General features: G+C 30.8%; 1 protein-coding gene across 3 annotated transcripts in view; it reads right to left on the minus strand.

Moving 5' to 3' along the window:
- The window catches only part of LOC131852948 (CHH-like protein), a 77,861-nt gene that overhangs the window by 36,098 nt on the left and 25,101 nt on the right, over positions 1–16,662 (minus strand). For 2 of the 3 annotated variants that reach the window (XM_059203704.1, XM_059203702.1), the window contains exon 1: positions 6,255–6,371. The exons of the other annotated variant lie outside the window; for it this stretch is intronic. The gene's annotated coding sequence lies outside the window, so the exon portion shown is untranslated. Of the gene's footprint in view, positions 1–6,254; positions 6,372–16,662 lie in introns of those variants that run through there. 3 annotated transcript variants of the gene reach the window in all.

Raw genomic sequence — 16,662 nt, forward strand, 5'->3', positions numbered from 1 at the left:
GGCCCCGCGTGTGATCCCGTGCGTTGATGTCTTTTGTACATGTTGCGACTCTAAGTAATTATTAACTATAATTTATAAGTGATATAAATATTTATAAATAGTTTAATATACCATATTATTAGTTGCAGGTAATTATTATTATCATCAAATTAATATTAAAAAAAACATTAGTAACATTCGTATTAATTCTTTCAAAAACATATACATAAACAGAGCTAGAGAGCACGGTGCTTTACGGTATTATAACGAGTAAGAAGCAAGTTAATAATTATTTTAATATTCCATATAAAATATACTTAACTTGATTAATTGTATGAAGTAAGGTGAATAGACAATTATTCTCATTTAAATTTATAATAATTTATTGACTTATGAAACCTTTAATCTCTCATTGAGTCTATTATAACGTTATGTATATCAAAACAGTAAACTGTATCACTCGGCATAATAATATAACATCTCAGAACAATTTTCACAGCGACATGTAGATGTCGCTGTGAAAATTGTTCTGAGAGTCCCAAGCTATGTAGACCCTGTGTTATGGGTACTAGGCAACTGATATAACTACGACTAAATCATATATCCACATTCAAGGTAGCTTTAAGATTCGCCCTGTCGAAGACAAACTCACCGAGATAATGGCTGAGGTGGTATGGCCACGTAATGAAACGAGAAGAGAGTCATATTAGCCAAGTCTGAAATCGTAAAACACTGGTCTAACCAGATGAGGAAGACTGCGCTTGCAGTCTACTATCAATCGCGACTTAAAACCAAAATAAACACTATGGCTCAGGACAGATTTGCCTGGGAAAGAATGACTAGGAGAGACGATCCCGAATGAAATGGGAAGAGGCTAGGCAGAGAGACAGAGGTAAATGTCATATATCTATATATATATGATGTAATCCCGGCCGATTTCGGCCACGGCGACTGTCTTCAAGTCCGGTTTTGTCGTTGATGTGCTCGCATGTGGCTTATGTAGCCAATTTTGTTTATAAAAATCCTCGCACATTGCGGGCATGAGAGCACACCGTTCACAAAATTATAGCTGATAGCTGCAGGTGGTCGGGCTTTCAGCTCGTCGCGTCTGGCATCCAGCTCAAAGAGCTGCCTGGTTTTCAAAGGCTTTGACGCTAGATTTAACAAGTGCTCTCCACTCCGGCCGTCTGGCAGCCTGCTGCCCACAGCGAAGGATTGATGTCGCACCGCTTCATGTGTCGCTTCAGATATATATTGTTGTAAGTGTATATAGGGTACATAATTATCATATAGGCGCCTCAAAATAAAAACCATATGAGTCACAGAAATCAGGTAGCTATTTTGTGGTTTGTACATATAGTGACGCATACAATTATTTTTTTTCAATACGTTGACGCATATACTTTTCTCACAAAAAAAACGTATATTTTTCAAATACCTCATAATTCCAAGAACAGATCTTATTTAAATGACTAATATTGAATCTGGATCTTTAGATAATGAAATTGTCATATCTCAAAACATCGCTTCCGCTGTCTTTTAAGCTTCCCTTAGATCTTTTAAACTACGCAACGGCTTTTAATGCCATGTTTACCAGTAGATAGAGTGATTCAAGAGGAACATTTATATGTACAATGTGCATGTATTATTTATTACCCGTGCGAAGCTTCGATTCTTTTTTATTACATCGATTATCGTCGATTTTTTTTTAATCACATGTACCTAGCTAGGTACATGTAATTAAAAAAAAATCATTCCAATACAAACAAACATTACATATGAATATTGTACTATTGTATATTTATTTAATATTGGAACTGTATTTCCACTTTTTTGAACATGTATGTAGCATATGGCCCATCCGATGCCGTAACCATAGCCTATGTAGCCTACATAGCTTATAGTTACGGCATCGGATGGATATACACCGTGAGAGGTGTCACGTGCGCGATGCAGTTACTTCCTTCTTTTTAAAAGATAACCTCTAGAGTCAGAATACATTATTTAATGTAAATGGAACGACCAACAAGTCAACTACTACCAATGTAATTATCTCTTATATATATTAGCAACAACCTGGACATCACAGGACGCCCATTGTGCCCTACATATTGCATTGCCCTACAGATTGCAATTCCGAACTTAGGTATCACCTTTGCACCAAAACTTTTTTTATAGTATTGGTGGTTTAGGTTATTGCCAGTTCTTTAAACTTGCAGCAATGCGACCTGGATCTATTGGTCTCGCCCTTTTTCTAAAGTTCGCTACCTAGACCCGTCGGGGAAAACATTTTACAAAGCAAGCTGCTTGGTGGCAGATATAAGTGTGAAAGAGGTGCAGAATAAATAAACTTTATTCAAAGTTTATCTAAGTAAAATGACGTTTTACGAACTGATTGTTCAGCACAGTAAACTCCTCTGAAATCCCTCTGTATAGTACTGTTCAGGATCTAGGTTGCGACGATGAATTTCCTGTTAATAATGAAATGCGACGCAATGATGTTAGACGACTGAGTGTGTCTGACATAACATCAGACAGACAAATGTTTCACAATTTTATTACATATGTAAAATGTTATATATTAATCAATAGTTGTCAGGGTACAGAGGAAGTATTTATAATAAATTAATATGCGTTCACAATAAAATTATGAATTAAAACTGCGTTTATTAATTCCGTAACTTGTTTATAAATTCTAATGAGAGGAAACTTTATTTATTTGTTCCTTCTAATAGGAAATTCAATCTTAAATAGTGCACGTTAAATCAGGGATTGCAATTCAATTTAAATGCATATATATTTTAAATAATATAACATACAGTAAAAACTTGAGTCAAAGTTAAAAGAAGTAAAGAGAGATACAGGTAATAACGGTTTACGGGAAGAATTAATTTTTTCCCGTAAACCGTTATTATTAAGAGATTAAAACGGTGTAATCTTCTTACAAAGTAATCTTATAAATACCCTTGCGATACCCGGCTTTTTAGTGGCTGTTGTACAATTAACAAAAAAGTCGACACCAGTACAGTTCTGTTGATGAAAAAGGTCCGAGTATAGTTTATATCGGTTTGGGTGTTTCCATGTATATTATTTTCGTGTTTGCTCGTTGCTCAATTAGGTGTATATTATTAATAATACTGCAGTTGTATTATATATGACTCTTTTATTATATATGATTATATTACTTATATTTAACACGACAACCCTTTGTTATATGACTCGACTCGACACACAGACAGACCATAGACCAAGTAATTAATCATAACCATAGACACATATTTTTATGGCTCTGAATACACAACAATTATGTATATATTTACAAAGAAATATACGTATTTATTTCAGTTGTCTAAAGGCCATAACACAAGCTCTGAATAGCTTGGGACTTGATGTCGGCGTCAGAATTGTCATGTTTTATTAATAATCATAATATACTTTACTCTCGACATACAAGGTGAGATTCTGTGACGAATAGGTCGGTATCACCCTAAAGAAGACTTCCAGGTGTACGTCGAAATAAATGTCCAAAAGAAACTTATATAAATTCCCGTTGATAGTTACATAAAAAATAGTGCAAAAAGAACATCAGTTTTAAAAAATCACAGTACATACACGGCAAAGAAGCTAGGCGTTATGTTCCGGAAGTCCATCATTATTGTTACTTGCAGTCTATAAACTTGTTTTATGTGTCAATCTAGAATACGGTAGCTAATTGCCATCCATCATTATTGGAGTCTGGCTTGCAGTGATTTAGGTGTGAGTCATATACAACCTCGATTAAAGGTGTTTCATGAAAGTAAATTGTGGAATATTTTTATTCATTTCCGGTGGTCACTGCAAGGTTATTATATGAAACATTTTACGAATATTACTGCAAGTAACTAATTACTTATTTTTTTAATATTAATAAGTAGTCTTATTAAGCAATTCTATGAAAATGGTATATTAATTGTAATTTTTGTCAGCATTCATTTATATCGACTGACCTAAATAGGTATCTATAAACATGTGCCAAAAGGAATAAACAATTACCAATAATAGTCGCAAGGTATTTTTGCTACATTAAAAAGTATAAATTTATTATGAAAATAACTAATGATTTTTACGACTGTAAACCCACAATTCATTCATAATCAAGAAGATTCATAATTAAGAGCTGAGCTCTTGTCGGTGAATCTCACAAATGGGATAGTCATAACCAGTTTTATCAGACCTATTAAATGCAGTACATAATGCCTATGTCTACATTTTGCTGGACATATTTGAATTTAATGTAAAAGGAGACGACCCTATCGCTCATTATCATCATCATATCTCAAATGAATTTTCATTTGTTATCAATATTTCCATCATTAGGGAGTTAGAACTTTTTTATGTCAACCAAAATTGTATACACGATTTTTGGGGTTTATATAGTTGGTATAGTGCCAGGACGCTCTTTGTTGTTATTATTAATAAAAATAATAGAAAATTTCCTTCGATATTATAAAATAAATTGTAACATATTTGAGGTCATTACTCCCATAGGGGTATCTTACGTTTGCTTATATAGGGTCGCCACATAGGGGCATGTCACGTCATGCGAAGTAAAGTTTAAATCGAAATGACTGCACTAAGTTCGCTATTTAATTATACCAGTTTCTGGAAGTAAAAAATAAATATTGTAAGATATCCCATAGGCTTTATTTATATAATAAGATATAATTTCTCTAAAACGCAGTGTATAGACGAGAATTTAATTTTAATTAAAAATAATGAACTGGTGTGTTTCACCAAAAAATTTGTATGAAAATCAATACTGATTGTGAATATTTTAAATTTATTGTTTATATATATTACAGGTTCGCGTCATTAGAAACATAATATTTTTTGTAAGAAATTGTGATGCCAAATATCATTTTAGTACCGCATATTTGCAAGGTATTGTTTATAATATAGATTCTTTTTGAAGCTATGTGCACATATGTGCAAGTCCTGATTATTCTTACGACCAATTTTTTCTATGTAATTGAACAAGGTTTCCGTTTTTAGAATTACTATAGATTGTTGTTTATATTCTGGTTCAATTATCACAAGGGCGATGCCAATTCATAGAAAACACAGTATTACTAACTCTGAGGTTACATTATCATTGATCAAAGTATAAAAATATTTCCTAATTGATTTCCTGTATATTTTATTGAAGGATTAATGTAAAGTAATATAAATATTTATGGTTTACGTATCCAAATTAAAAAACAATGAGAGATAAACGACTTAAATTTTTTTATTTGTATATTTTACTAATTTTCTTCCTGAATTTGACCAGTAACTACTTATATTACGCGGTTACTGTGACCACACACCGCATTCGAATGACCTCTAATCATTACGTACCGACTACAAACCTACTTCTAGATTTTACACAAATTATTTATTATACCCATTACAAATAGCGATGCGTTTAGACATGTGCCCTTTTTACATTAGTTTATCGATTTACAAATCAGTCTTTAGTTTTACTGTCTATGGATTTTTCTTTTACCTTAGATTTCGGGGTGGTAAAGGAAATGTCACAAAGTGCTATATTCAATATTTATTTAAATTTTAATACAAACTGCTAGAAACTTATTTCTAAAGCAACTTCACATTATATGGTCTATCCTATCTAAATATTTATTGTAAATTATGTGTAGTTACATACTTTATCACTAAATATTTATATTTTGGTTTAAGATATTAATGCAATAATGTTATCAATTGATATAAAAATGACTTGTATTTTTATCGATCTATAGTCATCAATGAACTTGAAATTATTGAATATAGATTACGGTTCTGATTATTATAGGTTTATATAGTACAGTGAAATTATTTATCATTATTATCATTTATATACAGAGGAGGAAAATATTCAAATACTATATTAAAAGAAATTTTATTAATAAAAGCTATTATTTTATAATTTAATGACCTACCTGTTTTCAGTTACCACAAAATGTACCTATGCAACAAAACATAAAGAAATGAAAAAACAAAACCATATAAACTAAATTATTTTTTGTAAATATTAAAATAATGGAAACCTCTAGAAAATGTCCATTCGGAATTTTCAGTATACCAAAGATTAAATATACATACAAAATTGTCACTGCTTACTTGTTACTACTAAAACGTTGTGCATGAGACAATCCAGTATCCGATTACAGCCCCAGCTGGTTCCGAATGGACATCGTACCTACATCGAATAGACACACTTAGTTTCTAAACGTATAATAATAAAAAAAATTACTCACTATTTCGGCTAAAAGAGATAACACAAAAACACTTTCGCGTAAAGCTACGGATATTTGGATCGTATAAAATAGCGCGAACGAACTATACTGTGTTCACAGCGTGCGGTCGTACCAACATACGTTTCAAGTTTGTGCTTCTCTGTGCTCGCTTGACGTATATATTATGGCGGGTAGTGTTCTCAGTTGTGATTGGTCGAGCGACGGGCTCGTCCGCTTGACTCACCGTACGTCAGAGTCGAAAGCCTATAAGTAACTTTTTTCTGTAAAAGTTGCGGCCGGCTACGATGTTGACATCTCTTTCCCGGCTCTATGATGGCAACAGGTGGTGCCGGTTTTCAATTTGGAATGAATTTCGCAGTTATCTGTACGTTTTTGCAGCTGTGTGAAAAATTAAAATAGTGGTTTATCTTGCCTTAGTTATTGTTATGAGAATTTTGTATAAGAAGATTAAGTATCAATAATATTTAATGAATGTTTTTAAAAACGATAATTTAAACGAGTTCATTAAAAAAAGAATAAAAGTCTATATTTTTTGTTTATGATCTTTTTACATTAATATGATATAAAGTTTTTAATTAAGTTTTATTGTTATTATAAATTTATTTAATGGCTTACTAAAGACAGTCTGTCCTCATTTTCATTTCGTACAACCGAATTGCTAAATAGAGCAAGCGGCTCTACTATTTGGCTGTAGGTTAAAAATATCTTTTAACGAATTTTTTTATCTGTTTCAGCATAACGTTATTTGTATAAAATTAACTATGCGAAATATTTTTATTTGTCATTTATGGAGGTCTTTGTTGCACTTGGAAATTACACTACACTATCAACTTTACATTACGCCGACTAGGAGTCGTTAGAAAGGAATAGGAAAGTGAGTTTATGTTTTTAACTTTTAACAACTTAACACTTTCCATTACGTTTCTTTATCCTTTTACCTTAATATTTATTTTAATGTAAAGTAATTAATAGTATTACAATAAAAAAATGTTTAAATTGGGGTCACTTCTACAATTACGATATTTTATGAAATAGGAAGATGCATGCACCTTCTTCCTGGGGTACTCCTGTTTGTTTTCGAACTTTAAAAAACATTTTTTATTTTATTACTTATGATTTTATACCCGAGTAAAAGACATATCATCACTACATAGTATAAAACAAAGTCGCTGTCGCTGTCTGTCCGTCCCTATGTATGCTTAAATCTTTAAAACTACGCAACGGATTTTAAAGCGGTTTATTTTAATATATAAAGTGATTCAAGAGGAAGTTTTATATATATAATATACGTACATCCGTGTGAAACCGGGGCGAATATCTCATTTCTAATAAAACGACATGCCACACATTTATTATTGTGAATATGCACTTGTATGTGGTACAGATGTGGTTAACATATCCTCGGAAGCTGCTAACCATTGATCAACAAGAAATTATTTGTAATTCATTAGATCCTTCGGTATGCGGATTCAAACATCACAGTGTAGTTTTTTCTCGTGCAATGCGTTATAGTTTTTCCACGAAATGTCTGGTTATATGTAAAGTACTGCTTAAACTGTGGCTATTTATAGATATAGTATATATACTAACTACTAATTTTATTAATACTATAAATATTTCAAGTAAAGTGACGCTATTTGAATTTCAGTAAAAGTTGAAAAACTTTTCTGCCCTATTTTCGTGCAAACTACGTTATCCACACATATATTCCAAATATTTTTGATTTAGTAGTATATGTATTACATGGAATATAGTGTATACATATATATGTTCAAGTAATTTTATGTAGGACTAACTAGAAATGTAATATTTTAACTAGATTTATTTTTATACTAACGGATCTAGCAGACGTCGTGTCGCTTGGAAAAGCAGCACCGTTTAACAATTTTCTGTTTTCAAAATATTCCTATTGAAATATACACTAAAAATTTCATCTATATCGGTCCAACCGTTTAAGTGTTATGCGACAAGCTTACGTACAAAATAATTATATATATTAAAATAATAAATGACTTAAGTTTATTTCAAAGTTGCCACTGCAATGGGAGATAAGAGGTGTGTTCATGTATAGCTGCAGCAAATAAATATTACCATGTTTATGTTTTCACAGTATTTAGTATTTCTTTTTTGTCTGTGGAATTTGGTAGCTAAATAAGTGGGAGCGTTGGAGCTAAAGAATGCAAACAATGTTTTAAAAGTTTTGTGGTTTCGCTCACCCCTCAAAGTATAAAGTATAATGAATAATACACAGCAACCTAAAAACCCTTTCTGAAAAATATGCCAAATGTTTTGCAAGGTATTTTAAGTATTTTATTTAATGTCTGGGTAAATATTGATTTGATAGTCGCATCTTGGATTCAATTGATGCAAATGTTTTGTTTTATTTGAAGTTATTTTTAATAATGTATCATGTCAGAAGGTGGTTTATTTTTCATTCCATGATAATCGGTATTTTTTTACAAACATACAACTGGAGAAAGAATGTAGGTATATACAAACCACGAAATATTTTTTGTGTTTTTGGTGCAGATGCTGGAGAGGAATTGTCCTTTGGTTTATAGTTAATAAACCACCGAAGGGTATTTATATAAATAAATTATTATGTAATTATATATTAGAAAAAAGTGACTGTTACATTGGCTGAAAGGGATGTTTTTGTAGAGATAAGCTTACTCATGCTCACAATCTTTTTTGATATCCATGTGGAATTTTGAGTTTTATCACTGCAAAAAAAGAGTATATTTAATCTTTCAACTGTTAGCTATCAAAATGACATTAACGCCCCAGCTATGACATCAATTACAGGACTTCTCACAGATGGGGCTATAGTATAAGAATAATAATAATCTAATAATTAGCTCCTTCGCAGATGAGAGGATAAATAAATTGTGTTATTAGACAAAATGTTGAGTTTTCTATTATAACTAGTGTAATCTACATTCCATTAAGTAAATATACTACATTCCATTAAGCAATATTGTTTTCAGAGAAGAGAACTTATAAATAGGTAAGTTACATGAGTCACTAGTCCCAATACAAACAGTTACCCTCCTTCCGCACTCTCCCCAAATTTCTATATATAGTGAATTATGCATTGCCTAATCTTTATACTATCAGATAATAAAATGATTCAATTTCTTAGACTTTTTATAAGTATAGGACAATGTTTTTCCTTCAGACCGTATCGTTTATTTGTGGCGTCCACGTGCACGGAAGTGACGAATGCTTACGTCGTGGTGTTACCGTGTCTCAATAGTAGAATAAATAATAACTAACGTTATATTATGTAAGCGTTGTAGCTTAGTAGTTTACTAAATCGATCTAGATCCCGAAGGTTGTGAGTTCGAATGTGTCTAACATAAAAAAATGTACTTTAATTAACGTTTGTGACTAACTCTCCTGGTTGGAAATCCTGAAACAGACCGAAAATCAGCCCTGGAAACTATATTTCTAGCATTATGCTGAGTTGTGGCACAAATTGACTGTATTTTTTAATGTGTAAATAATTGCTGGTATTTTTTGTGTTATTATTGTGTGAAACGAGTCAATAAAATTATATTCTATTCTATTCTAAAACCGTAAAAACCGTCACCGCCACAAAAGTACGCATTCGTATTCGTATGCATGAAAAACAATTGGACAAACTTTTCTAATTGTTATTAATTTATTGTAATTATTAGACCGTACAAACAAAAGTACTATTTTAAGACAATTGTTGCCAAACCAACTGACGTGTATGCCTTTTATTTTTGTAAAACTATTCAAAATGGTATTCGACCGTTAAAATTAACGCTATAGTTGTTTGACGTGATGACGTAAAGAGATTATAATTAAGAGCATTTTAATATTCACGGTTACGTTTTCAAAGTCAAGGCGGCAAATGAAGTGAAATGAAAACAAGTTTTACAGGCTGTCGGTGATTGTGGCTTTTAGTGTAAGCATATAAACATACGAGTATATATAAAAATGTGATATTGGTCAAACAAGAACAAAGCGTATTATCTCTGATCAACACGACGTTGAACTGGTAGAGAATCCATCAGGCATTAAGTCTGCCCTGTATTAATTTCGTGTGCAAAGAATAAATAAATAAAAGATACAAATAAATTACGTTCACGAAACATTTTACAAAGGTGTATTTTGTTAGATTCGTATGTTGGGCCGTGGTGGGCAAAATTCATGGATACGCTTGGATATCATAATATTATACAAAATACAAACTAATATCTCGTGTGTATTTAAAATACAAAAATGCAAAATTACAAAGTACAATCACAAGCAGTATTGCCCCAAATAAATCTGATTGGCAAAGATAAACTATTTTATAATTTCATTATAATTAAATGTTTAAGAGTAGTAGTATGTAATATTATATTATCTGTGGTAGTAGTAATTACGTTGCAATGAATGTAAATATTATTAATATTATCTTAATCAAATTACGACAATATTTGACTTTGTATAAAGCGTCTCTATCTCATTTATTCGACATTTAAGCAGTTGGCTTTGAATGTTGTATTTCGGATGAAGAGTTAAGATCAGGTAATGAAATTACACGTTATTGGGGTCTGACATCTTAGTCCTATGGAATGACAACGCTTGAGTGGTACCATGGTGAAAAGTCCGTGATTCTCTCCATGTATGACGCAACATTCACCACATAGGAGAAGGGTATTGTTAGTAATGTGGACAATTAAATAGACGATGTTAAGTTGACCTCCACATGGTTTCTCCTGGAAACTATCGAGGTAAATTGCTATTTGCCAATATGGGCAATAGGGGCTGGGCAACTGACCTGACTTCACGCTCATTCTATGCCTGTGTAAACTGTTATCACAAGCGTGTACATCTTATTATAACATATTTATCCATTTTGAGGTTCAGTTAAAAGTCACATTAATTTTGTTTTTAATTTTCTGTACGGATTGTGTTATTTGCATTTATCATATGATCTGCAGATGTACCTATTATCTTATGATATCATTTGTCATTATCCTTAAATATATAATAATTTTAAATGTCTGAGGGTAGAAATAGAACATAAAGTTATTTACTTTGCCCTTATATGAGACGGAAAATAATTATTTATTTAAATAGTATTCACTGTATACTTATAATTTAAACGATCTATTTTTATCTATAAAAGTAAACGGAACATCTCGAATTTATATAAACAAGTGGGAATGTATGTCTTTTTCAGCAGTACTCAACATTATTTACTTACAAGATTACCTACTAAATTATGTTTTGTTTTTTATTACTATGATGGTTTCAGACCTTTAGCACTTTTTAAAGTCTTTTCACAGTTTTCCTGTAGAAATTGTGCTGGGGGCGAGCCTACTAATTACCGTCTTTTGTTTGATTTTCAAATTAATGCATTATAATGAAAAATTCATTGTAATTCAGCGTAAATTCTTGTCACTCTATCGTATATATATCATACCAGATTCTTAAATATTTTGCAATTTTCTTAATTATGATTTGTTTATTATGAACATCTATGTTATCTATTTTATTCAAGACGGAAACTCTTAAGTAGGTAGATTTTCCATCTTCAAATATCGTTACTTATCTTAGATTAGGTACAATACCAAAAATTATTTACATATAATGATATGTACAGGCGATAAATATATGAATCATTTAAATAAACTCTACGATATATAGGTAATACGTTAGAAAACAACAATACAATGATATAAATAGATCTCATATTACATCATGTCACTACGTGTATGAAGGGCCAAATTTCTTGATACGAACAATAGCTATGCATTTACGTTAGTAAGAGGCCGCCTACCTGCACAATTCACTATCTGATGCAACAAGTAGCTAGTATTGACTGAGAGCATAACGCGCGTGCCGCCTTTGCCTCTGTAAACTATTAGAAGAAATAAAACTAACCAGTGCTCTCTAATCTATGGTACTGATAAAGAGCGCGCCGCGGGGTATTTTAACAATCTGTGGGCTTGAGAAAGTAACTATAATTCGCTTATTTTAACATAACGGTTTTTAAAGGTTTTTATATATAATTATTTGCATCAAAATTTATCGTAAGAACCTTTCTTGCGAGACATTTTGTTTGTTTAAAACAATCAATTGCATAGACATGATTTAACGTTGATTGATTAAATTGATTAAATATGGGAAAAGTATAGGAAAGCGATGCGTCTAGATAATAAGAATTGTGTATAATTTTTTAAATAAGTATTGTGATAGATAGGAACGTAATTTCTAATACTAGAAATATTAAACTACCTACTAATAATAATAAAGGTTCATAACGATAGTGAATTACAGTAATAATTATAAAAAGAATAATTCTTTCATGGAAATAAATAAATATTTTTCTATTGTTATTACATATGCAACATTTATACAATAGTACAATAATCTTTATTGTCATGTTTGCTACAACTGTTGTGTAATCTGTATCTGAATGTTATATATATTTATTTACTCATGTGACTCGTACACGCGTAGTGTAAATGCGTTACTTTAAATAATCTGAACCATAGAGCAATTAATACTTTTTTTAAAGAGTTAAGATCGCTCTCGTGAGAAACCAACCAAACTTGAATATTTTATGGTTTTAATTTAAATTATGCTCATGTCTAATACTTTAAAAAAATCTCGTGTTTATTATCCCTCAAAATTAGATTTATGTAAACTATTGGTTTATTTATTGGTCGGTCAGAGACTGCTGAACAGTATTTATTTAAAAAAACAACTCTTTCTCTTTTTCGTAGTGATGTGTGAAGACACATCACTACGAAATGAGCGGTACAATAAAAAATATATTAAATGACTATTACAAAAGTGCTTCATTTGATAAAATAATATTTCTATTTCTATTTCAGTAGGTCGTCGGTTTTTTTATACCTCTAAGTGATAAGCTTGGGACTATACTGAAATATATTATATATGTATGTGTATATATATTATTGTATATGGCAAAACAACGTTTGCCGGGTCACTTAGTAAATAAGCGACTAAAGTCTACATGAGTAAATGATTTCTGATATTTCTTATTTCATTAAGTCAAAATGAAAATTTACGAAAGTAGAATAATGTGAGTTTTAAAAACGAATAAGCAGCTCGGGAACAAATCTCATGAGCAGAATTCCTTTCATCAGCTGTTCTACGAGACTGTTACCAATTGCTCTCATGATCATTCAATGATCTCAAAACGATGACAGATGATTCTTAGTACGACAAGATCGCAGAATCACAATGACGTTTGTTTATAATATTTGTGTTTGTTTATAAATTAAATCATATGATTAGAAATCATGTGCCTAGCTGCAGTGATGTGTTGCGATGACATACGTAACGTGTTTGTTTGTTTTTGTCAAGCTTACGATTAGTGTTGTTAAACTTTAACTAAGTGATAAGATTATATTATTTATATTGGTCTGCAGTTTTATTGTATATACTCACAAGGAATATGTTTAATTGTTTAATGTCTATAAGTTGTCTAGTATTTATAGTACAAACTCCATTTAGTTTGGAACTAGATGGCGTTGTAATAAATAGTGTTATTGTGTATACTAAATACACAATATACATACATACATACAGTATTCGTACAGTATACTTATATTATCCATTGTTTATTAATATCACACATACAGATCATTCTATCGGCCGTAATAATGTATTTCTTTTATTTAAATTACATTTATTTATATAATATTAATCTCATTTTGTTTATATTTATTCAAATAAAATATGTGAGGCTTGTAAAATATGCCCATACATTAAGAAGGAATTTACGTGCCCAGAAATTCTAAAAAAATAACTTATATTCCAAATAACCACTGTATAGGTACCTAGATATGGTAATGAAATTTTCACATAAGCTAATAACATTTAAATTTCATAGGTTTAGCATTGCAGATGCTATAAGAAAACAATTATGACCTGTGAAATGGTATTAATACAAATAAACCTTTTGATTGGACTTCTTGCTATCTCATCATTGTCATAACAGTCCATGATTCAACTTTGAGAGTATGTATTTTTGGTAATAAAAAAATAATTAAACTTGTATGAAACAAAAACCTAACAGCGTACATTAAAAGATACAATTAAGATCAAGATATTCGCTGTCATTCTCAGCTATTACTTCCTCATCAAAAGTTTCTATATACCTACTCTACAAATTGAATATCGTCAATTCCGCACAATATCTGTACAGTCACCTTGCTCGGGTTTCCCCATTTAATGACTGAGGTAGAGTTCAACTGTTAGGACAATAAAAAATAACATCACAATTAAGATCAAGATATTCGATATATATTACTTCCTCATCGAAAGTTCCTTTCTATATTCTCTACAAACTGAATATTTCGCACAATATCCATACAGTTACCTTGCTCGGGTTTCCCCATTTAATGATTGAGGTAGTATTCAATTGTTGTTTATGTGGTACAATAAAACAGTTTTAAAATAACATCGAGGTGGGAATTTTATATGGGTTTTTATAAAAAAAAAGTAAATAAAACGTGCTAAAATTAGCTACAATAAAACATTTCTAAATGTCAATTCTTAACCGCAAAACGTTATTGATCTTTTCTTTATACGGAAAGTACGCATTCTAAGATTAAATTTGTGCAAGAGTTTTATCGGATTGTTTATACACAAAATATATATTAAATCACTGAAATCAATTTATTGTAAATTGGTTTTTTATTTTATTAGGGCTTTTTTTGGATAGTAATCAAAAATATTATACTAGCTTGTCTGCAATATTTGGGATATGAGATAACCTATGTCCATCCTCGTGCTATAATGGAATCTATCGTCATGTAAAATTTCATGGAAATACGTTCTGCCATTTAGTGAAAAATTAACAAACAGAGTGCCAGTCGCACTGATGCTATCGTTTATAATTAACCTAAGATTGCAGTTATACCTAAGATATATTGGATATATTTTATAAAATATTAAGTACATCTTAATTAAAGTTAGAGATAAGTGAAGAAATTAATAACAATTTATGGGACATTTAATGTATAATATTTCTATACTATGTGAAAGTTGTTGTATGCACACATTAATAGAGAGGAGGCTTGTGATAATCAATATAGAAACTATTACGCCCTCATATTTTGTATTGCACAAAATATGAGGGCGTAATGGTTTCTTATTCTTTCTTTCAAATAATAGTTTCAGGACTACGAGTTGTAAGGTACTTTCTTTCTACTAAAACATTATTAAATTCTTCAATTTTGTAATAACATTTTTATAATCTTGCCGTTTATGAAGATAAAGATGTTATATCTGCGTAAATTGTAAATTTACTGCCATCTCTATTCTCCAACCGAAATACAGCTTACAAAGCAATCTGTATGGCGACTGAAATAAGTAAAAGGAAAGTGGTCCAATCAAATGACTTTATTCAAAGTTTACCTCAGGTCTCTATAGCTAAAGTATTCAAACTAGCGTGAAGATACCGAACATAGTCTTCACAGTTTAACGTTCTAAGGTGAACTTAACGTTACCGTTAACTGTTTAATGCAAATACGATACATGTTACGCATTTCAACGCGAGATCGTGTAATTGTTCGATTTATTGGAGAGACCATTGAGTAAATAAATACTACACACGTTGTAAGAATTGGTACTGCTCTTAGCGGAACAATACCAGTATTATCTATGCAACTAATTGTAGTATGTGTTGTAAAATCTAGAGTTATATTATTATTTCATTAGTGAGTCTATCTATCCGTTACCTTACTACAAAATGACCGAACGGATCTTAATGAAAGAGCGCTATCATGGAAGTTTGCCTTAGTGAGTGTGGTGACTACAAACACCATATCATTTATTAATTTATTGTTTTCTATGTATGTAAGTATTTAAGGTATATAATAATATACGCTAATATTGTTGTAATATTAAGTTGCCTGAAACAAATATACATTATTTTTATTAATGAAGACACAAGGACGGACTTAGCCATCTTTTATCTTAATAATAACCCACCACCAACAATACCTAACTTCTTTGTAACTGATCAGACAGTCAGACACACTGTCGAATTTATAATTTTAATGTGTATAACGACAGGCTTGTATACACATTCATATCGTCGTTTATAAATGTTTCTAATAATAATTAGTCCTCTCTATAGTCAGGCCCAATAACTACACATTTACACCATAGCTAAATATAGCTTAAATGTTTTAAACTTACCGCGAACTACATATATTACAATGCAGAAGGCCACCTTACGGAATACATGTTGTATTGTACTTAAACTTCTGAAAATCCATGAAATTAGATATTATAATACTCTATTAGAATTATTTGGTCTGCTGGAAATGCAACTCTAAATTTAAACACTAAAACATAAGTTTCAATAAAAAATAATAGAAGAATAATAATAATCATCTTTATTTAT

Source organism: Achroia grisella, unplaced genomic scaffold (genome assembly GCF_030625045.1).
Source record: "Achroia grisella isolate CSIRO2021 unplaced genomic scaffold, CSIRO_AGI_Agris_v1 utg869, whole genome shotgun sequence".
NCBI lineage: Eukaryota > Metazoa > Arthropoda > Insecta > Lepidoptera > Pyralidae > Achroia > Achroia grisella.